The 26,828-nt window shown below is 44.3% G+C and overlaps 1 pseudogene; it reads right to left on the minus strand.

Annotated features, from left to right (window-relative positions):
• Nucleotides 1-26,053, minus strand: LOC108704540 (annotated as a pseudogene).
• Between the last annotated feature and the right edge of the window lie 775 nt (nucleotides 26,054-26,828).

The following is a 26,828-nucleotide window of genomic DNA, read 5'->3' on the forward strand; positions in this document are numbered from 1 at the left end:
TTATTTCATTTTAAACAAAAAAATAGAGCTGAAAGAAAGTTTTTCTCTTACCTTTCCTGATGATTGGATGCCTTTTGTAATTGCCATACACACCATTGTTCAAGCAACTAACAGACACAGTGTCATCTTCCAGTTAAGACATCCACCTTGTGATATTGAATTTGAAATATCTAAAGCTTCCCGGTACCAGAAAAATGTTGTGGCTGAGCTTTTGTCACACACTGCCTCTACCACTGGAAAATATAATAAACTTATATATATTTCAGCATTTTCCACAGCTGTTGTTAAGATGGCAATACTTATTATGTTACACTAATTTTACAAACTGACCATTCACTCCAGAGGATGACCTTTTCAATTATGCTAACTTGATCCACCAGTTTAGCTGCAAGTCTGAATCCAAAAATCTGCCATCTCAAACCTGTCAATGTCATGTAGAATCAATGGCGGATGTCCCTTTTACAATTCTAAGATATTGTGATATGCGCTGGGTTTCGTCCAATAATCCAAAAAATTCATGGTTTTTGGGCGACCAAAAAAAAAAATCGAACATTTCAGGAATCAAATCCGAAAAAGTCTGATGATTTGTGTTTTTGCTAGATTTATAGTTTTTTCCCAACCTGACTTTTTCCAGTTATTTCATTGATAAATAAGATAAAATTGTGGATGGGAGTTTGGTCAAGCTCACATCTCATAAAAAATGAGATAAATTCAAGTTTTAGTACATAAACCCCTAGGTATTTTCAGCATTATGCTAAGGGGTTTATTTACTAAAACTCGATTTATTCCGGTCAAGTAGATTTGAGTATTAGTAAATAACCCTCTAAATGTAATTGCTTGTATGATATTTGAATCGTTGGCATTCCTGGAACTACACTGCCAACATGAGTTATATCAGGAACATCAAAATGTATAAAAGTGTATAGATATAAGGTCCTTAGGCACCAGAGTTCAAACTGGAAAATAGATAAAATCCCAGATAGCCTTCAGTTTCAAGAACTGATAATCATTTGTTTAACTTCACTCTTCATGCCCACCTTACAGTAGTGCAAAATGACAAAATGGTTTATCAATTTTGAAAAAACTCATAACACTAAACTGTGATTGATCTTAAAAACTATTTTTGACAAATAAGTTGTATTATTTTTTGTTATACTTTTTCAAATGTAAAAGGTTTATTTAAAAAAAATTCTACTGAAAACATGCTGCTTGTCAATGGTGCACTGAAAGTACAATAGATGAAATCTTTAAGAAACTCACAGCAGTGTCAGTATTTTGTTTGAAGCTGCAAAAAAGGTGAGATTGAGCATCTTGCTAAAAAATTGTAAAATATATAAAAATAAACTGGAAAAAAACAATATAACGTATTTACAAAACGGATGTATTAAACATCTACTGAGGTTTGTTTGAATTTTTATAATAGTGATTGCAGCAAAAACCTAGACTGCATACTATTTGTGCAATTATCAATCCCAATATTTGCACTGTATGATTCCACAGCAACTACCAAAACAGTATGAAAATGGCAATGGCAAAAGCCCTTGCTATACTACAGCAGCTAGTAAGAACCAAACAGTTTTTCTTTAGAGCATTAGAATTACATGTTCAAAATGATAAAATACATACCATTTACAGATCCATTTTTCACAGTGGGACAATCAATCCATGGTAGAGGATGTTGGAAAGATTGAAAGAAATAAAAGATGCTCCATCCAATGATAACATTATAATAAAGGCCAACAAAGAAGCAAACCTAAAAATAATTGTGAGAGTCATTTGGACATCACTGTTTCAATAGATCTCTCAGCAGGCAAACAATCAATGGCTCCCTCTATTCATTTTAATAGTAATATTTAATTTCATGTTCTTGGTATGCAACAGACAGAAATATCTAACTTATCTACCAGTTATTATTATTAAATATTTTTTCTGTTTAAACGGGCTAAATTTAAAAAACGGTTTGTGTGAAGTGGTCTTTTAACAAAAAAAGACCAGTAGCATGAAAAATTATTCAGTTTTATTTTGACATTTGTTGTAGCACAGCTGGCTCAGCTCAATTAAGTCAGTGACTGACACAGATTATGGTACATGGTTAAGTTCTAGCATGGATTCGTGAAAATGTACGCTAGAAAAAGTTCCATCATTAAACATTTAAGTATATGTATGAGATCTGTTATCTGGAAACCCATAATCCAGAAAGCTCCGAATTACAGAAAGGCCATCTCCCATAGACTCCATTTTATACAAAAAAAAAAATCAAAATTTTTAAAAATGATTTCCTTTTTCTTGGTAATAATAAAACAGAACCGTGTACTTGATCCAAACTAAGATATACTTAATCCTTATTGGAAGCAAAACCAGACTATTGGATTTATTTAATTTTGACATGATTTTCTATTAGACTTAAGGTATGAAGATCCAAATTGCAGAAAGATCAGTTATCCGGAAAACCTCAGGTCCTGAACTCTGACGCCTCTTTGCATGCATGAAGAAAAAAACCAGTCCACTGTAGCCAAAATATTCTGTTTTTCTAATAGAGCCAAACACTCAACCCATATCTTTTTACTATTCACAGCATTTTCTGAGCATCTTTGCTTGTTGAGCAATCAGTCTAGATTACTGCATTACATTTGTGTTAAAGGGATACTGTCATGGGAAAAATGTTTTTTTTTCAAAATGAATCAGTTAATAGTTCTGCTCCAGCAGAATTCTGCACTGAAATCCATTTCTCAAAAGAGCAAACAGATTTTTTTGTATTCAATTTTGAAATCTGACATGGGGCTAGACATATTGTCAATTTCCCAGCTGCCCCAAGTCATGTGACTTGTGCTCTGATCAACTTCAATCACTCTTTACTGCTATACTGCAAGTTGGATTGATATCACCCCCCTCCCTTTTCCCCCCATCAGCCAAACAAAAGAACAATGGGAAGGTAACCAGATAGCAGCTCCCCAACACAAGATAACAGCTGCCTGGTAGATCTAAGAACAACACCCAATAGTAAAAACCCATGTCCCACTGAGACTCATTCAGTTACATTGAGAAGGAAAAACAGCAGCCTGCCAGAAAGCATTTCTCTCCTAAAGTGCAGGCACAAGTCACATGACTGGGGGCAGCAGGGAAATTGTCAAAATGTCTAGCCCCATGTCAGATTTTAAATTGAATATAAAAAAATCTGTTTGCTCTTTTGAGAAATGGATTTCAGTGCAGAATTCTGCTGGAGCAGCACTATTAACTGCTTCATTTTGAAAAAGATTTTTTTTCCCCATGACAGTATCCCTTTAAAGGAGAAGGAAAGGTTAAAATTAAGTAAGCCTTATCAGAAAGGTCCATCTAAATATACCAGTAAACCCCCAAAGTAGTGCTGCTCTGAGTCCCCTGTCAAAAGAAACACTGAATTTCTTTCCTTCTATTGTGTACACATGGGCTTCTGTATCAGACTTCCTGCCTTCAGCTTAAACCTCATTGCCCTGGGCAAGAGCATGCTCAGTTTGCTCCTTTTCCCCGCCCCCCTCCCTTCTCTACTGTAATCTGAGCCCAGAGCAGAGAGAGACTCAGGCAGGAAGTGATGTCACACCACATTAATACTACAGCTCATATTCTAAACAAACAGAGAGTTTCTAGAGCTTTTTACTCAGGTATGGTAAAACATTCTACAGAATAAATATAGCATTTTATCTTGCACTATTGCAGCTAATCTATTGGTAATAAAATGCCTCTGTAGCTTTCCTTCTCCTTTAAGTATAGGTTCTAAAGGAAGCACCTGCCCCATCTTACTTATAATTGCTTCCACGTAAAAGTATTCAGACCCTTGGAGTTCTCTAATTTTACTGAATAACAAATCCAACAGCTCAATCTTATTGTGTGATATTTTTTAGCACAAGATTGATTTTTAAATTAACATTGTTTTATGTTCTAAAACAAAAAAATATACATAATTTTTGCTAGTTGAAATAATAGTCCCCCCATTAAAACTATACTACTTCTTGCATTGGAGAACATATTTTCAATACTGTAAGTTTGATCAATATGTTTACATATAGATCTTATAACCTAAAATGTAATGGCACATACGAGTGTTTCAGAAGCTTTTAGCACAATGTTTTTAAATAGCAAAAGTAACCTCCCCCATAAACTTACATTGCAATCACCTGTACATTGTATCATTTGTCTTATCAACTTCACTCAAAATGCAAATCTTTTGGGGTGTACCTGTATGTAACAGGGTGTCGTGCTTTTTTAGGTGAGCACAGTGGTGAATAAACTTAAGGTCACTTATCAACAGCTATGTATGTATGATGTAAAAAGTAAAATTCGGAGAAAATTTGCAATTGGTTTTGATTTTTTATTACTTATGGATTTTGAGTAATTTAGCTTTTTATTCAGCAGCTTCCAGTTTGAGCAATCTGGTTGCAAGGGCCCTATTTACCCTAGCAACCATATATTTATTTGAATAAGAGACAGGGATATAGATAGGATAGGGACTGAATAAAAAGATGAGTAATAAAAAAGTAGCAATAATAATGAGGGGGTTATTTATCAAAGGTCAGGTGTCGAAACTTGAATGGTACCTTATTTAATAAAAACTCAAATGTGAAAAACCTGATTCTGTGAGTTTGAGTCCCATAAACCCGAAGACTCTTGTTTTCAGCGAAAAAAAAACCTTGAATCGCTTGAATCATTTGAGTTTTTGGGCAAAACCCTCCAAAAAAACTCAAACATCAAGCAGACTCTTATTAGGGTAGGGACACACTGGGCGATTTGGGGAGATTTAGTCGCCTGGCGACTAATCGCCGCGACTTTCCACGACCAATCTTCCCCGAATGCCTCCCCTCACTCTGCGCCTGGATAAAATGAAAAATCGCCTGCGCTAATCACACGCGGCGATTTGTTTTCCGAAGTCGCCCGAAGTTTCCTCGTGAGGCAACTTCGGGCGATTTCGGAAAACGAATCGCCGTGTGTGATTAGCGCCGGCGACTTTTCATTTTATCCAGGCGCAGAGTGAGGGGAGGCATTCGGGGAGAAAAGTCGCTGCGATTAGTCGCCAGGCGACTAAATCTCCCCAAATCGCCCAGTGTGTCCCTACCCTTAACCTCTTCAAATGGTTCAAGGGACTTCTGCCATTGACTGCTACATAACCTCCACAGATTTTAGGTGGTGAATTTTTGAATTTGAGCTATTTCCAGGGTCAGGTATAAGGGTAGGGACACACTGGGCGATTTGGGGAGATTTAGTCGCCTGGCGACTAATCGCAGCGACTTTTCTCCCCGAATGCCTCCCCTCACTCTGCGCCTGGATAAAATGAAAAGTCGCCGGCGCTAATCACACACGGCGATTCGTTTTCCGAAATCGCCCGAAGTTGCCTCACGAGGAAACTTCAGGCGACTTCGGAAAACGAATCGCCGCGTGTGATTAGCGCAGGCGATTTTTCATTTTAGCCAGGCGCAGAGCGAGGGGAGGCATTCGGGGAAGATTGGTCGTGGAAAGTCGCGGCGATTAGTCGCCGGGCGACTAAATCTCCCCAAATCGCCCAGTGTGTCCCTACCCTAATAAATCTCAAATATTCTAGTTTTTTTTTAAAAAAAACTGGACCAATTCGAGTTTGTTTTTAAACCGAAAATTTGAGTTTTGACCAAAAAATACAACTCGTAAACTCGAATTTTTGAGGTAAAAACTACTCGACCCTAAATAAATCTGCCCCTAAATGTGTAGCCTTACAGAACATTTGTTTTTTACATGGGGTCAGAAGAAATAGGCAAATAATTAAAAAACTATAAAAAAGAAAAAATTAAGGCTAATTGCAAAGTTGTTTAGAATTAGCCATTCTCTAACATACTGAAAGTTAACTGAAGGTGAACCACAAGCCTGCACTGTCTACCTTTAGATTGTAGGTACTTTTGAACAGGACTCTCTTATCCTATTTCTAATCTGTAACCAATGTTTGTAAAACTATTGTAAGATGTAAATGTATGTAAAGCAGTGCATAATTTGCTGGCTCTGTATAAAAAATTATGGTAATATCTTCATTGTTGACTTCATTGACTCCTATACAGTGAGCAGTAAACCCTCCCCTATATTTTTAGTTCATCTCAATGCTGCAAGCTCCCGCTTCAAATTCTTCACTTCTGTCATCAATGCTTCCTGGAATGGCTGCTTCAAGATAATATACATGTATGTTCTTTTTGACTTTTATATTAAAATGGCTGGTCAGTGTTAAAAAACTCATATGCAAGTTCTCCATAAACCTCTTTGTTTCATAACATCCAGAGCCTGGTCAACTTGCAGCAATAAAACCATGTATTTAAATGTAATGAAGCATTCCTTGTGTATTACTTCCCTTTAGAGTGTATGCTCTTTTGCATAGGGCCTTCCTCACCTTTTGTACCGGTATTGATTGTGATGTATGTAACTCCATATGTTCTATGTATATAATTCATGTGATTTAGTTGTATAATCACATTTACTTTACAGTGCTACGCAATATGTTGGCGCTATATAAATACATGTTAATAATAATAAAATAATAATCAATGAATAGAAGTTTAAATTAAGAGAAGAAAATAGCCAAGAAAGAATGACTGCCAATCTGTAGTGCATAGAAGACAATACTAACCACACAGCTAGCATAACCAATTCCTCCTAATTGGGGACAAATTTAGTTCCATACTCCAATGCTTCCTCTGTGAATTCTCTGTCCAACGGCCAGTTCAAGGAAGAAGAGTGGGATGCCAATTATAATAAGTAAGATCAGGTAGGGGACCATATAAGCACCTGTGAAGATATGGAGTCAAAAGCCAAAACAAATCCACACCAGGACTCATCTAGCAAAACAGTGCTATGTACAATGTACTAAATATTGGCTGCAATTTCATTTTCAAGATAAAATGGATAGTTTCCTCAGATCTCTGGTATGATACTGGGGCACCTGCAAATAGTGTGTAATGCATCTTACTCACAATTTAAAGGGGAACTCCACAAAAGCTTAAGCTTTTTGAAAATAAACATAATTTCAAGCAACTTTGCAATATACCTCAATTAAAATATATGCAGATTTTTCATGATTTTTAATGGTTTCTGACAGTTCCCTAAGCCTAGCCCCTTGCTCTTCTGCTGATCGCTCTGACTACTTTGCTGAGCTGACTACTTTTGTATCAACAGCCAGGTGTCCTTAGACTGCAGCCTCCAAACCACACAATTCCCTGCATATGTGATTTCAATAAGGAACAGAACCTCACAGTGCAATGCATTGTGGTTTGTGTAGTTCCTGCATGCTGTCTATAAGCTTTGGAGAAGTTCTTACAGTTTGTAACATCAGTGTTTAGTCCCTACTTCCCTGACAGGATTTCAAATGATGCAGCAAGAGTAGAACTGTGTAGGCAACATATGACAAAAGAAAAAGTGAAAACAAAAGGCGACTGGAATGGCATCAGACAGCAGATGAGCACTATGGATTAGAGATACAATCTTTCAGTGAGAAGGAGGAGAGAGTTTGAAACCGTATTGTAAGGAAAGTAACTAACCCTGGTGGTCTAGTGGTGCGGCGGGGATGCCCGCCACACCACTCCTCTTCTCATGCGCCGGGTTCTTCTTAGTGAGCGCGCAGCGTGCACTTCCGGGTTTAGTAGTGTCAGGGAGCCGGGAGCTCCCTCCAGGGAGGTAGTCAGGATCAAGGAGGAAGCCCTCTTGAGGGAGCAAGGTCGCGGTATCCAAAGGGTTAAGTAGAATCAGTAGTAGTGGTCACAGGCAGGAGTTAACGAGGGCAGGCAGATCAGAATCAAATATCAAGAGTTCAGGCAGAGGGTCAGAACCAAGGCAGGAGCTAGAAACAGACTGGAATCAAGCTGGAATCAGGAAAACAGGAAACAAACAGGAACCCAGGATTAATGGCAGCAAATCCTATTCTTGGGCGCCGTCACAGTGTTTTGGGCGCCCTTTTATGACGAGATCCCGGCACCAGTGATGACATCATCATGCAGCGATGCTGCAGCCATGTGTTCAGCATGGGCGCCGCCATCTTGGATCTTCACTGTGACCGCCGGGAATGTAAACAGCGCCGTCGAGTACTTCTGGGTCGCGTACTTCTGGCAGTCCTGACAGTACCCCCTCCCCCACGGGGGGGCTCTGGACCACCAGGACAAGGCTTTTGGGGAAACCTGGCGTGGAAATCCCTCACAAGACGAGCAGCATGAACATATGAGTGTCCTTCCCAGGAGCATTCTTCAGGGCCAAAGCCCTTCCACTTGATGAGGTACTGAAGAGAACCCCTGGAGATTCTGGAGTCAAGGATCTTTTCCACCTCATATTCTTGTTGACCATCCACAGAGATAGTAGCAGGGGGAGACTGGTCAACAGAAAAGCGGTTGGAGGTAACGGGTTTCACCAAGGAGACATGAAACACGTTGGGGATTCGCATCTCAGGGGGAAGCTGAAGTCTGACAGCCACAGGATTGATAATCTCCAAGATGGGAAATGGACCCACAAACTTCGGACCCAACTTGGGAGATGGCACCTTCAGACGAATGTTTCGGGAAGAAAGCCAAACTTTATCACCAACCTTGAAGAGAGTAGAGGACCTACGTCTCCGATCAGCGAAGCTCTTGTTCACAAGAGCACTCTTCTCCAAATTAGACTTGGTTGCCGCCCAAATAGCGGACATATGGGCCGCATGGTCATCAGCGGCTGGGACATCAGTCAAAACAAAGTCTTGTGGAAAGGCTTGAGGATGTTGGCCATACACAGACATGAATGGAGATCTTCCAGTAGATGAATGACAGGCGTTGTTATGAGCAAATTCCGCCCACGGGAGAAGGTCAGACCAATCATCTTGGCAGAGGGAGACATGATTTCTCAGGAATTGTTCTAAGGCTTGATTCACTCGCTCCGCTGCCCCATTCGTTTGGGGATGATAGGCAGAGGAGAATTGGAGAGCAATACCCAAGACCTTGCATAAGGAACGCCAAAACTTCACCGTGAACTGGGAACCTCTGTCAGAGACAATCTCCGCCGGGAAGCCATGCAGGCGGAAAATGAATTGAATAAACAACTGCGACAACTCCACTGCAGATGGAAGCTTCCGTAATGGGATGAAATGGGCCATCTTGCTAAACGATCTATGACGACCCAGATCACGGTATTCCCACTGGAGGGAGGAAGTTCGACTATGAAGTCCATTGCCAAATGCGTCCAAGGACGAGAGGGGACAGGCAATGGCTGTAGTAACCCGCTAGGGCGAGAATGGCTAGGCTTGGAAGTGGCACAAACGGTACAAGCAGCAACAAAGTCTTTGACATCTTTACGAATAGTCGGCCACCAGACTAGACGCCGTAAAAGTTCTAGAGTCTTAGCAGGACCAGGATGTCCCGCTTGCTTGGAGCTATGAGTCTGTTGCAGGATAGGCAGACGAAGTTCAGGAGGTACAAATGCCATTCCGATGGGGGTAGCAGGAGGGGCAAAAGATTGACCAGCCAGAATTTGATCAGCAAATTGAGGGTACAAAGAAGCGATTATCATGACAGGAGGAATAATTGGCTCTTGTCTTTCAGGAGAATGATCCACCGGAGTGAAACTTCGAGACAGAGCATCGGTTTTCCGATTCTTGGAGCCAGGGCGATAAGTCAAGACAAAGTTAAATCGAGAGAAGAAGAGAGCCCACCTTGCTTGTCTGGGATTCAGCCTCTTGAGAGATTGAATGAACTCAAGATTCTTATGATCTGTGTAGATCGTGACTGGGATCAAGGAACCTTCAAGGAGGTGACGCCACTCTTCTAAGGCAAGCTTGACAGCCAGGAGTTCTCGATTTCCTACATCATAATTTTATTCGGCAGGAGAGAACTTCTTAGAGAAATATGCACATGGGTGCAACTTTCCATCAGAGGAATGTCTTTGGGACAAGATAGCTCCAGCTCCAACTTCAGAAGCATCCACCTCGATGAAGAAAGGTAACTCCGGATCAGGATGGCGGAGAACCGAAGCGGAAGTGAAGGCATCCTTCAGGGATTGAAAGGCTTCAATAGCAGACGGGGGCCACAAGCTGGGTTTACCCCCTTTTCGGATGAGGGCCAGGATAGGAGCAATGCTAGAAGAGAACCCCTTAATGAATTGCCGGTAGTAATTGGCAAAACCAATGAATCTCTGGATTGCCTTAGTGCTCAGCGGTAGGGCCACTCTTGGATTGCAGACACTTTCACAGGATCCATCTCGAAACCCTCTGGGGAGATGATATAGCCCAGAAAAGGAATCTTGGACACTTCAAACACACATTTCTCCAGTTTGGCAAAGAGAGAGTTCTTCCTTAAACGAGAGAGTACTTCCTTCACCTGGGAGCGATGGCTTGCAAGGTCCTTGGAGAAAATCAGGATGTCATCTAGGTACACAACCACAAACTTTCCCAAGAGATCCCGGAAAATGTCGTTCACGAATTCTTGAAAGACAGCGGGGGCATTGCAGAGACCAAATGGCATTACGAGGTACTCATAGTGCCCATCACGAGTGTTGAATGCTGTCTTCCATTCGTCACCTTCCCGGATGCGGATAAGGTTATACGCCCCACGGAGATCCAACTTAGAGAAGATTTTAGCCCCCTTCAGTTGGTCAAAAAGTTCTGCGATCAGAGGCAAGGAATACCGGTTCTTAACGGTGATTTTATTAAGACCCCGGTAGTCAATACAAGGACGTAGGCCTCCATCCTTCTTCTCCACGAAGAAGAATCCAGCCCCTGCAGGAGAAGTAGAAGGGCGAATAAACCCCCGCTGGAGATTTTCTTGGATATATTCCTTCATGGCAGCGGTCTCTGCTGGGGAGAGAGGATAAGTGCGACCTCTAGGAGGCATGGTTCCAGGCAGGAGATCAACTGGACAATCGTAGTGACGATGAGGAGGGAGAAATTCTGCAGACTTTTTACAGAAGACATCAGAGAATTCCTTGTAGAAGGAGGGAAGCGTCTTCAAATCTGACGTAGAAATATTCACCCTCTGGATGGGTTCAACAGGAAGGCAGTGCTGTTGGCAGTATGGACCCCAACGGGAAACCTGCCCCGAGGACCAATCAATGATAGGGTTATGCAGGCGTAACCAGGGAAGCCCCAAGACGACAGGAACAGAAGGACAGGAAATAATCAGGAACGATAACTTTTTTTTGTGTAAAGTCCCAACCTGCACAGGCAATTCCCCAGTTGTCATGGAAATAAACTCAGATTCAAGGGGTCTGTCATCAATGGCGGTTACTCGAAGAGGAGGAGTCAATGGAAATAGTGGAACATTCATATACTTAGCAAAGAGAGCGTCCATGAAATTTCCGGCAGCACCAGCGTCAATGAATGCTGAGCCAACAATGGTCTTAGTGGCCAGACGGATCTGCAAAGGCAGAAAGAACCTGTGAGAGTTCTCTTGACATTTGGGAACAACATCCCTCACATGAGACTTTCCCGGGTCACCTTGAAGAGGGGAACTCTGAGGCTTTACAGGAATAACACCCCTCACACGAGTCTTTCCCGGGTTACCTTGAAGAGGGGTACTCGGAGGCTTCACAGGACAAGAGTTGGCAAAGTGGGATTGACCACCACAATAGAGACAAAGTCCAGCCGTACGTCTCCGGAGTTTCTCCTGTTCAGAGAGACGAACTCTTCCGACTTGCATAGGTTCCTCCGGAGGAATAACAGAAGGCTGCTGAGGGGTAGAAGGTAACAGCGGTCTTTGGAAGCGAGGAGCCAACATGGGTTGAAATTTCTTGACTCGATCCCTATCAGCCTATCAGTTCTCTCTGACGGGTGTCCACCTTGAAAGACAAGGCAATGAGGTCTTCAACCTGCGTGGGTAATTCATGGGAGACCAGGTCATCTTTGAGGCGGATAGTCCATTGTAGAAGGCAGCATGATAGGCATCATTGTTCCAACAAGTCTCTGCAGCGAGAGTACGGAAATCAATGGCATATTCCGCTACACTGCGATTCCCTTGGCGGATCTGGAACAAACGAGAAGCAGCGGTCGCCACCCGACCGGGAGCATCGAACACCATCCCGAATTCTTGAAGGAAGGCTTTGGAATCATCTAATAAAGGAGATTCTTTCTCCCAATGCGGAGATGCCCATTCAAGCGCTTTCCCTGCCAGACGAGTGATTACGAAACCAACCTTAGCTCGCTCAGAGACAAATTCTGCAGGTTGCAGGGCGAACCGGATCTGGCACTGATTCACAAAACCACGACAGGCTTGAGGGTCGCCACTGTAGAGAGGCGGTGCAGGAATAAGTGGACCAGAAGTGGAGGACTGTGTAGCCATGTCGGCAGCAACTGGCGTGGGCGTTGTCAGCATTGGAATAGTCGGCGTCAGCATGGATAACTTTTCCAAAATCGCCTCCAGCGTGTGTCCGACAAAATTTTGTCGAGCTTCGTACACCTCCATGCGAGTATGCAGACCTCGAAAGGCCCTGCCGAAATCTGGCTGAGCTTCCTCAGTGGGATCCATGGCCCAAGAATAATGTCAGGGAGCCGGGAGCTCCCTCCAGGGAGGTAGTCAGGATCAAGGAGGAAGCCCTCTTGAGGGAGCAAGGTCGCGGTATCCAAAGGGTTAAGCAGAATCAGTAGTAGTGGTCACAGGCAGGAGTTCACGAGGGCAGGCAGATCAGAATCAAATATCAAGAGTTCAGGCAGGGGGTCAGAACCAAGACAGGAGCTAGAAACAGACTGGGAGCTGGAAACAGGCTGGGATCAGGCTGGAATCAAGCTGGAATCAGGAAACAGGAAACAAACAGGAACCCAGGATTAATGGCAGCAAATCCTATTCTTGGGCGCCATCACAGTGTTTTGGGCGCCCTTTTATGATGAAATCCCGGCACCAGCGATGACATCATCATGCAGCGACGCTGCAGCCATGTGTTCAGCATGGGCGCCGCCATCTTGGATCTTCACTGTGACCGCCGGGAATGTAAACAGCGCCGTCGAGTACTTCTGGGTCGCGTACTTCTGGCAGTCCTGACAAGTAGGCGCATGCGCGCTGGCGTGATAGAACAAAATTTTTTGTCTTTAAAGAGGCATGTAAATTATACCTTGGTTTCTTCCCTCACTCGTTTCCAACAGGTGAGGAGAAAGTAAGGTTCGTCATGACCCTATTACAGGGTGATCCCCAAATTTGGGCTTTAGACTGCCTGCCTCTGATCCAGCCCGTTTCTCCTTAGATACTTTCTTTGAGACCATGGCCATACTTTACGATGACCCGGATCGTGCCTCTTCGGCCGATACCGCGATTCGTAAGTTACGCCAGGGGAAACGGGATGCGGAGGTGTACTGCACTGAGTTCCGCCGGTGGGCAGTAGAGACCGGGTGGAACGATATGGCTCTACGTAGCCAGTTCAGTATAGGGCTGTCAGACATTGTCAAAGACAGTCTTGTTAATTATCCTCTGTCTTCTAACCTGGACGATCTCATGTCCCTTGCCATCCAGGTGGATAGGAGACAAGAAAGAGAGAGAGAAGGGGTGAAAAGGGTTCTTCAAATTTTCCTGGTGCTTCCAGTGATAAATCTGCCTTAGTTACCTCTGATAAGATCTCTAAGGCCTCTGCGCCCTCTCCTCAGGAGGAACCTATGCAAATAGGCACTTCTCATCTAACCCCTGAGGAGAAGGCACACAGGCGCTCCTTGGGTCTCTGCCTATATTGTGGAGAGAAGTGCCATTTTCTAAACTTGTGTCCTAAGAGGCCGGGAAACTCCCAAGCCTAAATGGAGAAGGGGAGCTCCATTTGGGTACAGGAGTTTACTCTACCCAATCTGCCTCAAGGATTCTGTTACCGGTCAAATTAACCTGGCCTAGGGGCTCTGTTTTGGTGTTCGCCTTTGTGGACTCGGGGGCGGAGGGTAATTTCTTGGATGCTGCCTTTGCAGCCAGACATAATATTCCTTCTGTCTCATTAAGTGTCCCCATGAAAATATTAGCGGTGGACAAAAGACCCTTTGGGTCAGGTAAAATTTCTAGCAAGACTATGTTTTTATCAATGTGTATAAATAATCTCCACTGTGAGGAAATTGCCTTTTTCCTTTTTGAAGGTGCTTCTTCCCCACTTATATTGGGGTTACCTTGGCTCCAGGTCCATAACCCCCTTATTGATTGGGTGGCTGGGGAGGTTACTCAGTGGGTGTCTCAGTGTGGGGGTGTTTGTATTCCTTCGGTAGTGGCCACTACCATACTAGAAGGTTTACCATCTGTCTACTCTGGTTATTCTGATGTGTTTTCAAAAAAGGCAGCCGAGACTCTACCCCCGCATCGGCAGTATGACTGGCCAATTGATCTGGTTCCTGGGTCAACTCCTCCCTGGGGTAGAACCTATCCTCTTTCATTGCCCAAATGTCATGGCCGGCACCCGATACCAGAACAAATGCCAAGCACCCTGGTCTCGGCTCGGCTTCACCAGTAGTGTGACCACCGTTGGGCTTCAGCTTACTTGGGTGCCACCTGGACTTAACGAGGGGTGCAAGGCGAGATGTTCTGGCTGGCGAAGGGGCACGGCTGTTAGCAGAGTCTTTAGGCCGAAGGTCACGGTACAAATGGAGCAAGCGAGAGAATCGTCAGACAGGCTGGGTCGAGGCAGGCAGATATCAAGAATTGTCAGGCAGGCAAGGGTCAAACCGGGTAATCAATCAGAGTAGGATCAGGCAGAAGGAGTAGTCAAGATACAGGCTGGGTCGGATTACAGATATCAGGATGGTCAAACAGGCAAGGTCACAACAGGAGATCAATAATACACAGGAACAGATGCACTAAGGCTCTGAAGCACCAGGAAACAAGTCCTATCACGGGCAAAGAATACTGTGTAATGGCCCTTTAAATACCCATAAGGCCTTGCGTCATTGCGCGCTGACGCCACGCGCCAGCGCGCCTTTAAAAGGAACAGAACGGCGCATCAAGAGGAAAGTCGGCGTGGCGGGCGTCCCCGCTGAGAGCGCGGCGGGCGTCCCCGCCGGCCCGCTAGACCACCAGGGTTAGTTACTTTCCTTACATTACCCCCCTCTCTAGGGGGGGCCACTGGACCCCCAGGCTTACCAGGAAATTTTAGATGGAATTTCTTCCTGATTTTGTGAGCCTTGATGTCCTCTACTGAGACCCTCGAGTTCTCCTCAGGGCCATAGCCCTTCCACTTAATAAGGTATTGTAGCTTACCTCGTACGAGGCGCGAATCGAAATCTTAAAATTAACAGCTTATTGAAGGCGAACTGAAGATGGGTTAATGATTTCGGAAATGGGATATGGACCAATAAACCTGGGTCCTAGTTTGAGAGAGGGCACCTTTAACTTGATATTTTTGGTAGACAACCAGACCTGATCCCCCACTTTATACTGGGGTGCCTCTCTATCTGATCTGTCAGCAGCTTTTTTTTGAGCAGCAGTAGCTGCTGACAGAGATTCATGCACTTGAGACCAAACCTTAGAGAATTGTTCGACAGAAGAATTGGCAGAAGGTACAGGGGAACCAGACCCAGAAAAAGAAAAAGCTTTGGGATGCAACCCATTTACAGTAAAGAAAAGAGACTCCCCAGAGGAAGAATGGGTAGCATTATTGTATGCAAATTCTGCCCAGGGTAACAGTTCCGCCCACGTGGACTGGTTGTCAGACACATAACACCTGAGGTACTGTTCTAGGGATTGGTTTACCCTCTCAGTTTGACCTTTCGTTTGGGGGTGATAAGCAGAGGAAAATGATAATTCAATCCCAACCAAAGAACAGAAGGCACGCCAAAACGTAGAAACAGAACGGCGCATCAAGAGGAAAGTCGGCGTGGCGGGCGTCCCCGCCGAGAGCGCGGCGGGCGTCCCCGCTAGACCACCAGGGTAAGTTACTTTCCTTACACCAAAGCCCAGGCAATGAAGGAGTATATTAGTGAAAACCTGGAGAGGGGTTTCATTAGACCTTCTAATTCCCCTGCGGGGGTGGGTTTCTTTTTTGTAGGGAAGAAGGACGGCGGTCTTTGTCCCTGTATTGATTACAGGGGACTTAACAAGATCACTATTAAAAACCGCTATCCCCTTCCCTTAATATCTGAACTCTTCGACCAAATTAGATTTGCTAAGATTTTTACCAAGCTTGAGCTTAGGGGGGCTTATAATCTAATTCGAATCAGAGAGGGGGACGAGTGGAAGACTGCATTTAACATCAGGGACGGCTACTACGAATATCTTGTAATGCCGTTCGGTCTTTTGCAACGCTCCTGCTGTGTTTCAGGAGTTTATCAATGACATTTTCCGGGACCTGTTGGAAATATTCGTAGTGGTCTACCATGACGATATTCTAATTTTTTCTTCCAATTTATCTGAACATCGTAAGCATGTCTGTGAGGTCTTACGTAGGCTAAGAAAAAATAATCTTTATGCGAAACTGGAGAAATGTACCTTTGAGGTTGGTTCTGTTCAGTTTCTGGGGTTTATAATTTCCAGCAAGGGTCTAGAAATGGATCCAGGCAAGGTGAGAGCAGTCCTGGACTGGACCCAACCCCTTTCGTTACTTGCAACTCAAAAGTTTCTCGGTTTTGCGAATTACTCGTCAATTCATTAAAAAAAATTTCCATTCTCGTCGCCCCTATTACCAGTTTAACCAAAAAGGGAGCTAATCCCAGTTTATGGCCCCCAGATGCTGTGCAAGCCTTTGAAATTCTTAAAAAAGAGTTCAGTTCGGCCCCTATCCTCCGTTATCCAGATTCTACTCTGCCATTTATTGTGGAGGTAGGTGCCTCTGAAGTAGGGGCTGGGGCAGTCCTTTCTCAAAGGCACCCGACAACCAACAAAATGCATCCCTGTGCCTTCTTCTCTAAGAAATTTTCACCGGCAGAGGTGAATTATGATATTGGGAACAGGGAATTGTTGGCTGTCAAGTGGGCCTTTGAGGAATGGCGGCATCTCCTTGAAGGTGCGAAACATCCTGTTACGGTCTATACAGACCATAAGAATCTTTTGTATATAGAGTATGCTAAGCGCCTCAATCCTAGGCAAGCCAGATGGGCCCTATTCTTTTCAAGGTTTAACTTTTCTTTAACTTTTCATCCTGGATCAAAAAATGTCAAGGCAGATGCATTCTCTAGGAGTTTCGAAGCAGTTTCCTCTGACCCTAGTGAGTGTACTCCCATCATTCCCAGGGAAATAATTGTTGCAGCCTTAGAGTCTGACCTCTCTTCCTTATTGTCCCCTTTACAGTCTTCTGCTCCTGCTGAAACTCCATCTGGTAGATGGTTCGTACCTGAGGAGCTTAGAGAACAAGTGTTGAGGGAGGTTCATGACTCTAAAGTGGCAGGTCATCCAGGTATTGCAAAGACAATTTCTCTACTTTCCCGTCATGTTTGGTGGCCTTCTTTTAAGTTGGATACTAAGGCTTTTGTTAATTCATGTCCAATTTGTCACCATGGTCCCACATTTCCATGGATTTTATTGTGGATTTGCCCTCTTCTCAAGGGAAAATGTGATTTGGGTGGTGGTAGACAGGTTCAGTAAAATGGCTCATTTTATTCCTCTTCCTCACCTTCCTTCTGCTAAAACCCTGGTTGAACTGTTTATTACTCATATTTTTAAGTTACACGGTTTTCCTGAAAATATTGTTTCTGACAGAGGGGTTCAGTTTGTTTCTGTTTTTGTTCTTTAGTTGGTACAGAGTTATCCCTTTCTTCTGCCTACCATCCCCAGACAAATGGCCAAACTGAAAGGGTCAACCAATCCCTTGAGCAATATCTTCGATGTTATGTGTCCCATGTCTACTTGGTCTGAACTGTTGGCTTGGGCTGAATTTGCATATAATAATGCTTCCAATTCATCCTCTGGGGAGTCTCCTCTTTTTGTAGTTAATGGATTGCATCCCAAAGCTTTTCTCTTTTTCTGCCTCTCCTGTACCCTCTGCCAATGTTTCTCTAACGTCATTGGGGGGCACAGGAACCACTGGGTTAAGCTCCGCCAAACAGGAGGCAGGACACTGACAAAAAATTAAATGTTGCTCCTCCCCTTCCCTATATCCCCTGTGCTTAACCCTCCTACCTCAGTTTTTGCAGTGTCCTTGACTAGGATGGTAGGACTTTGGTCTCTAGAGAGACCCTACGCAAGGAATGCTTCGGTCAGTGGATAGCACTGACACCAGGGGTGAGACAGGAGTCAGGGACACACCTGAGCTCCGTTATGTTAGCCCCCCTACGCGGAATACCTCGGTAGGGTCATGAGACTTCTAAGAAGCAGACCATCGGCCGCTAGATCCTTCTTGTGGAGGGCAGGAGCGGAGGATCGCGCAGAGGTAGCACTGAGGTACAACCGGAACACACGGCTTGTATATAGTATATCCAGTGCAAGGATGGAGCCGGGTAAGTGGGGTACGCTTCCCTCTACTTCCGCCCCCCTCCTCCGCCCGCTGTGCTTAACTGTTTCCTGCCTCTGGGTTAATGATGCCTTAGTTGTTGTGTGCATATTGACGTCAGCGAGCTTTCACTGTCGCGCGTTTTCGCGCAAGTGTGCATTTAAGTGACGTAATGGCGGAGCGCCTGGTTTCTGTGCGCAGTTATCGGATGTATCTACAGTTGGCTGCAGCATTTTTTTTTTTTTCTCTTCTTCCGTCGAAGTGGGTTACTTGGCTGCTGGCAACCGGGAGGCGGTACCAGGGGTGCAGCGGGTTTTTTTTGTTGGAGGCAAGATAAGGGGGGGGGAGTGGAGTAGAGGCCGTTGACTAAAGGTTGAAGGCCCAGTTTAAGCATAAACAGTATGTTTACCAGAGGAGGGAAGGCCAAACCCCCGGCCGCGGTCACATATTTTTCATGTACGGCTTGCAATGCAAAAATGCCCAAGGGTCAAAAGGAGGCCATTTGCCTGGCATGCACTGCTGCTGGGGAGCAGTCTTCTCCTTCTATTGCCCCTAATGATACCAATACAGGCAAATTAATTACGGCCAGTGCCTCTGCTGGGGAATTTGCGGGGAACTCTGTGTTGGGGTCTTCCTTTTTAAATGATCCAGCTCCATTATGGGCGGTGCAGTTGTTCCAGTCCTTGGCGAACCTGCAGGGCATTGCAAGCCTGTCCTCTTCTCTAGATAGGTTTATCTCTCACCTATCTGAGGTACCTAACCTTGTGCAGGGCACTAGCCCAAAACAAAGGAAACAGGTTTTGAAGAGAAAGGCTATGACCTCCTTAGTCTCAGGGGACTCCTCTGCTGAGGAGTCTTTATCTGACCACAGTGAGGGGGAGGTGGTTTCGTCATCTGAGGATGACGAATGGAGCGTGGAACCGGATAGAGAGGTTCCTCATGATGTGGAGGGCTTGATAAGGGCCCTGAAGGAAACATTAGAATTGGTAGACTCAAGTTCTACTGGGTCAGTCCATAAGGGACCTTTTAAGCGCCAGTCTAAACAGGCGGCTGAGTTTCCGTTTCATGAACAGCTGGGAGATATTATACAACAGGAGTGGGACTCCCCAGAGAAGAAGTTTCAGCCGTCAAGACGTTTTTCTCGCTCATATCCTTTTGCCAAGGAGTTTGTGGAGAAGTGGAGTGTGCTGCCCACTGTGGATGTCCCGGTGTCGAGACTATCCAGGAACACGGCTCTTCCGGTTCCTGATGCGGCGGCTTTTAAGGATCCCACAGACAAGCGTCTAGAGAGTTCGCTTAAGGCGATCTTTATTTGAGCAGGATCCACTCTTAGACCTATGATAGCAGGAGCTTGGACCAGCAGGGCAATTACCTCGTGGTCTCAGGCTCTCTTAGAAGGATTGGGAGGTGATACTCCTAGAGAGGAGCTATGTTCATTGGCTTCCAAGATTATAGAGGGAAATGCCTTTTTGACCGATGCAATTCTGGATGCAATACAGACCACGGCCAGGACATCCGCTTCTTCGGTGGCGGCTCGCCGGGCATTGTGGCTAAAGAATTGGATAGCAGATTGAGCTCTAAGAAGTCTCTGACATCATTGCAGTTTAGAGGGAAACGTCTATTCGGAGAGGAGCTAGAAAAGGTAATTTCCCAAGCAACAGGGGGTAAGAATACTCTATTGCCACAGCCTAGGGCTCTGTTTGGATCTGGTTCGAAACGTGGAAGATTTTTTCGAGGCTCCAGTTTTCGTTCCCCAGGAAGAGCTCAGACATCGGATTCATACCGTTCAAAGGGGAGGTTCCAGCAACGAGGAAAACCCCAGTGGCAGAACCGCAAGTCCAGCAGCAAGTCAGTCACTGACAAGCCCCCTGCCCAATGACTGGGCAGGGTCACGGGACCTCGGTCGAGACGTAGGAGGGCAGCTCGAGAGGTTCCAGGAAACTTGGGTAAGAGAGGTGTCCGATTCCTGGGTTCGGACATTGGTCAGCGAGGGGTACAAGTTGGAATTTCAGGCCCCTCCACCTCGACGGTTCATGTTATCCAGGGTGCCGGTAAAGGAGCCGAAGCACGAGGCCTTTTTTGGAGCAGTGAGGACACTACTACAGTCAGGAGTAGTGGTACCAGTTCTGTTCGACCAGTGCTGTGGCGGTTTTTACTCAAATATATTTATTGTGCCGAAAAAGGACGGGTCCTTCCGTCCAATGTTAGACTTGAAGGCACTGAACAAGTTCATAAGATACTCCCGTTTTCACATGGAGTCCATTCGCTCAGTGATCAGATCCATGAGAGGAGGGGAGTTTTTAGCGTCAATGGACATCAAGGACGCGTATCTTCACGTTCCCATTTGGCCAGGACATCAAAAGTTTCTAAGGTTTTCTTTCCTTCAGCAGCATTACCAGTTTGTGGCCCTTCCATTCGGCCTGACGTCCGCACCCAGAGTGTTTACAAAAATCATGGCGTGTATGGCAGCAACGCTACGACTTCAGGGGATTTCCATTATCCCATACCTGGATGACATCTTGGTAAAGGCGGACTCCTAAGAGATGGCCACAAGGAATGTGTCCATCATGGTGACAACCTTGGAATCCTTTGGGTGGATGATCAATCAACAGAAGTCCTCCCTGGTGCCAAGCCAGGTTTTACAGTTCCTGGGGCTAGTGTTCAACACAAGCTCACAGAGAGTTATTCTGCCCATCGAGAGGCAGTTGAGACTCAGGAGTATGGTAGAGCGGCTTCGCCAGGAACGCATACCCACAGTGAGATTCTGCATGCAGATTCTGGGGTTAATGGTGGCCGCTATGGAGGCAGTGCTGTGGGCCCAATATCATCTAAGACCTCTGCAATTGTGCATTCTCCGCAGAAGGAAGAGGGGTTCGCTAGAGCAGACCATTATGCTCAACAGGATAACACGAGAGTCATTGAATTGGCAGACAGTTCCATCAAGATTGGCTCAGGGGCAGTCATGGGAGGACCCACAGTGGACGCTGTTGACAACAGATGCAAGCCTGACCGCATGGGGGCAAGGCTCAATCAGATGTGGGCACAAGGCACATGGTCTCCCGCGGAGTCCAAACTGCCCATAAATATTTTAGAGCTTCGGGCCATTTACCAGGCTTTAGTACAGTGGCAGAATCAGTTAAAGCACAAGCACATAAAGGTCCAGTCGGACAACGCTACTGCAGTGGCCTACCTGAATCATCAGGGAGGCACAAGGAGTGTATCAGCATGGAAAGAGACGCAGAGGATAATGGAGTGGACAGAACACCACAGGGTAGTGATATCAGCGGTTCATATCCCCAGAATTCTAAATTGGGAAGCAGATTATCTAAGTCAAAACCGCCTGGATCCAGGAGAATGGGAACTCCTACCGGAGTTGTTCTCCCTGCTGGTAGACAGGTGGGGTCAGCCAGACATAGATCTGATGGCATCCCGCCACAATGCAAAGCTACCGAGGTTCCTGGGCAAGATCCAGGGATCCAAGAGCAAAGGGAGTGGATGCAATGATGTTTCCTTGGAGTTATCACAGGGCGTATGTGTTTCCACCAATTCCCATGATTCCAAGGATCCTAAAAAGGTTTTCGGAGAGAGAAACTGACCTTGTTGATGGTGGTTCCTTTTTTCCAAGAAGAGTGTGGTTTTCAGACCTGATCTCCCTGGCAGACGGAGATTGGTTCAAACTACCGTTAAGGCCGGGCCTGCTGCGTCAGGGTCCAATTTTTCACCACAATCCTGCCCTACTGTCTTTGACAGCTTGGCGGTTGAGACAGCCATCCTGAGGAGCAAGGGGTTCTCGGATAGGGTGTTGGAGACCATGATTAAGGCCAGGAAGGCCTACTATAGGATCTGGAGGGCTTACAGTACGTGGCGTGAGAGACATCAGGCTCCATTCGAGCAGTTGCAGATTAACAATGTGTTGCAGTTCCTCCAGCAGGGACTGGACGGCGGTCTCAAGCTGTCTTCAGGTTTCTGCCTTATCTGTCTTATTTCAGGAGCGGTTAGCCCAACGAGATGATGTAAAGACGTTTCTTCAGGGAGCAGCTCACGTTACTCCCTTATTTCGTCCACCTGTACCGGTATGGGATCTTAACTTGGTTCTCAGCTCCGTTCGAGCCTATGAGGTCGGTAGTTTTGGATTGGTTGACGTCAAAGGTGGTGTTCTTATTGGCCATCTGTTCGGCCAGGAGAGTGTCGGAGCTGAGTGCGCTCTCGATTGCTCCGGAGTTAATGGTCTTCCATAGAGATAAGGTGACCTTACGTACGGTTCCGACTTTTTTGCCCAAGGTTGTATCTGATTTTCATGTGAATCAGCCTATTGTAGTACCTTCTTTTTGTCCAGAACCTAGGAACGAAAAGGGAAAAAGGCTACATACCCTGGATGTAGTCCGGGCCTTAATATATTATGTGGATAGGACAGCCTCATTTAGGCGTTCGGATTCACTGTTTGTCATTCCCTCAGGTCCAAGGAAGGGAACAGCTGCAACGAAGGCTACTATAGCCAGATGGATTAAGAAGTCCATATATCAGGCATATGAGAGTTCTCACAGAAGTCCCCCAGCACAGGTAAAGGCTCATTCAACCAGGGCTTTAAGTACTTCCTGGGCATGGAGGAATGAGGCTTCTGCAGAGCAGTTGTGCAAGGCGGCGGCGTGGTCGTCAGTCCATACTTTTACAAAGTTCTATCGTTTTGATGTTTTTTCTTCCGCCGAAGCGTGTTTCGGTAGGAAGGTTCTTCATACGGTAGTCAATGACCGACTAAGGGCGAATTGTCTCTTCCCTCCCTGGATATTAAGGGACTGCTTTGGTAAGTCCCAGTGGTTCCTGTGTCCCCCAATGACGTTAGAGAAAAGGAGATTTTTAGTATAACTTACCGTTAAATCTCTTTCTCTCTAGTCAATTGGGGGACACAGGACCTACCTCCCTGAGACATAAGTTTTTTCTTTTTATTAGAGTGGCAGTTAAGCCTTATTTTGAGTTATCCTATTCTCGGTTGATATACTAAACTGAGGTAGGAGGGTTAAGCACAGGGGATATAGGGAAGGGGAGGAGCAACATTTTATTTTTTGTCAGTGTCCTGCCTCCTGTTTGGAGAAGCTTAACCCAGTGGTTCCTGTGTCCCCCAATTGACTAGAGAGAAAGAGATTTAACGGTACTGTAAGTTATACTAAAAATCTCCTTTTCTGTAGAACAATTTTCTAAGATATGGTCCCCGGTCCACCACTCACTGTCCACAGCTTCCTCAGCTCAGAAAAAAGCTGCTGACAGATCCCGTAGAGAGGCATCTCAGTACAAGGCGGGGGACTTGGTATGGTTATCTACAAAGAATATTAAACTGAAGGTTCCCTCTCCCAAACTTGGTCCCAGGTTCATTGGTCCTTATCCCATCATTGCCATAATCAATCCTTCCTCTGTTCGTCTAAAATTACCTTTTAATTTCAAAATTTCTAACTCCTTTCATGTTTCCCTTTTAAAACCTGCATCTAATGTTTGTCACTTGTCTGTTCCTCCCCCAGTGTTGGTTGAAGGTCAGCCTGAATATGAGATCCAAGAGTTCCTCGACTCCCGCCTTGTGCGAGGTAAGCTTACTAGGTGAATGGGCTTTGGTCCTGAGGAGAACTCTTGGGTCTCAGTTGAAGACATCAAGGCTGACCGCCTCAGGAAGCAATTTCACTCCAAATTTCCTGGTAAGCCTGGGGGTCCAGTAGCCCCCCCTAGAGAGGGGGTAATGTAAGGAAAGTAACTAACCCTGGTGGTCTAGTGGTGCGGCGGGGACGCCCGCCGCTCCTCTTCTAATGCACCGGGTTCTTCTTAGTGAGCGCGCGGCGCGCACTTCCTGGTTTAGTAGGCGCATGCGCGCTGGCGTGATGACGTCAGCACGCAATGGCGCGAAATTTAAAAGTTTAAAAGGGACCTTCCTGCTTTTTCTCATTGCCCGCCGAGACCAGGGTACTCTTGGCACTTGTTCTGGTATTGTGTGCCAGCCGTGACACGTATTTGTAGTACTAATAATGTAAATCTTTACTTTGCAGACCTTGAAAGTTGAAAATATAATGAAAATAAAATGCTACAATAACGACAGAAATAGGGTAAGATTTTATAGTTCTACGTTTTTAAATAGCCTCAAGTATCTTAATCTCTTGCTTTTTAAAATTACTAAACTGGGGTAGACCCATAAAGGTAGTACCCCCAGGTTTTGCTTTTTTGTACTAATTCTGTTTTTAACAGGTTGGTGAATTTATGCACTATGTATTTATTTCATTGGATAATCTTCAACATTGTATACAATGTATCTATTTTATTGGTCATTTCTGCACAAAGTATCCAAGCACTTTGAATACATTTGATTTTCCCTTCAATCACCTGTTGACACAAAATTGAACATTCTCTCAATTTGCATACCATCCCAGATTGGATGCTGTGAATTAAGGGGTGGAATGGGTGTGTTTAAAATGTTCACTGTGTATCTGTGTTTGTTACACTTGAGAAAGGGCATTAACGGCCCGAAACATGTAGTGTACAGCAGTCTGAATAAATATTAACCACAAGCAGTTAATCTGCGTTTGAGTGCTCTCCTCCCTCTCACTGAAAGATTGGCAATTTTGGATGTTCGGTACATCCTTGAGAAGATTGAAGCATTCACCTATTAAGTGCTAATTGGCTGAGCGCAGGCTCCCTCACCCTCAAACGGATTAGAGATACAGCAGGGTAAAGACATAGCAGGAATGAACACAGAATATGTTCTGACAAAATTCATAATTAATGGTTTACATATTAAAGATGTAATGATCTTCAGTCTGCATGCTCTTTGAAAAAAGTAACTGTGAACATTAATGGAAGTAGGTCAACAAAATTAGTTTACATGCAGGTATATTTATTTATTAATTAAACTACAGATTCTGATAATAAACAGCATTTATTAATTCTCTTCGTTTTATAGCATATAACAATTAACAGAAATACTGAAATGAACCAACGAACAGCAGCACTGCTCCCAATTTCACCATGGCTAATGCGTGCTTAGAAATGTAAGGATTATATATTTGTTAACACTAACACCTTGAAAAGTTTAAACAAGCTGACCCTCACTACATTACAGGAAATTAAGCTGTTTATGTTTAATATTACAATAAAAAAGCAAACAATGTAGCTTCCACTTACCTCCTCCATTTTTCTGACAAAGGTATGGAAACCGCCATACATTGCCTAGGCCTACAGAATATCCAATTAGTGCAAGAATGTACTACAGTATAATACACAAAAGCCATGAATATCCTGTAAATGATATCCTTATAAACAGTGAGTAGTGATGTCATCAGTTATAAACGGTGAGTAGTGATGTAATTTCTGTCACATGACTCACTAAAATTTGTGTATTATAATAAATAAAGTACCCCAAGTTGTAAAATATGAGGATATTAGAAGTTACCTCGGAGTTCCATGACCTGTATAAAAACACTCGGCCTTCGGCCTCGTGTTTTTATATGGTCATGAAACTCCTCGGTAACTAATAATATCCTTATATTTTACAAGAGGGGGTACTTTATTCACTATATAATTTGCTGTTCCATGCTGGCCTGTCTTCAAGTTCTGAGCTGTCTTCCAGCTGTTTTGGCTGGCTGTTTTGACCTGATACATTCAAAGAACTTGCTTTGTGATCTATGAGTTCTTCATGGGCCAAGAGATCAGCCACAGACTCTTTGGCATGGTGACTGCAGTGCTCTCGCTGAGTAACTTTACTGTTTTTAGGCATCTGTAAGGTTTGCTGACTGGAAGATGCAAAAGATGATGTCTGTAGGAAGTTGGATTAAATTCAGAATCCAAGCTACTTATCAAAGGGTATTAAGCAGTGTAACCTGAAAAAGAAAAATGTAAAAAGTCACTTTTTACTCTTTTTATTCTTTGTTCTGCTGTTTTATTTGTGTAGCACTGTTTTTTTTCTATGCAGCACTGAAATGGCATTTTTGGGTATTGGGTGTGTTATTACATAACAGCCTCAGTATGTAATTAAAGGTGTAAAGAAAACCTTAAGGCTGTATTTAGTTGATTAGTGAATCAATTTAGTTACAAAAGTGGGGTACAAAAAAATAGTTCAATTACAGCAGTCAGATACAACTGTGTAAATAGAGATCATGGACTGCATTGAATCTCTTGCCAAATTCCATAATGAATAGTGATGGGTGAATTTATTTGCCAGGAATGGATTTGCGGCAGTTCTGCACCTGCAAATGTTTTCATGAAACTGCTGCAAAACAATTTTTGTGGTTTTTGTATTTACTAATAACAAATATAAATTTTTCTGTGGTTTAGAGTGATTAGATAAATACGCAATTTAGTACTAGAAAGTTTGATTCTGGGAAACCAAAAAGAAAATAAATATGAAAGTTAGTAAATCAGCCCAGGGGAGGCCTATTTGTATTTTTGTAATTTTAGAGGTTTTTTTTTTCAACTACTACTGAACTCACATTTTTTAAAAATGAATGTCTACTTATTTATTAATAGATCCAAATATAAAAAGCATGAACGAA

This window comes from Xenopus laevis, chromosome 2L (genome assembly GCF_017654675.1).
Source record: "Xenopus laevis strain J_2021 chromosome 2L, Xenopus_laevis_v10.1, whole genome shotgun sequence".
Lineage (NCBI taxonomy): Eukaryota > Metazoa > Chordata > Amphibia > Anura > Pipidae > Xenopus > Xenopus laevis.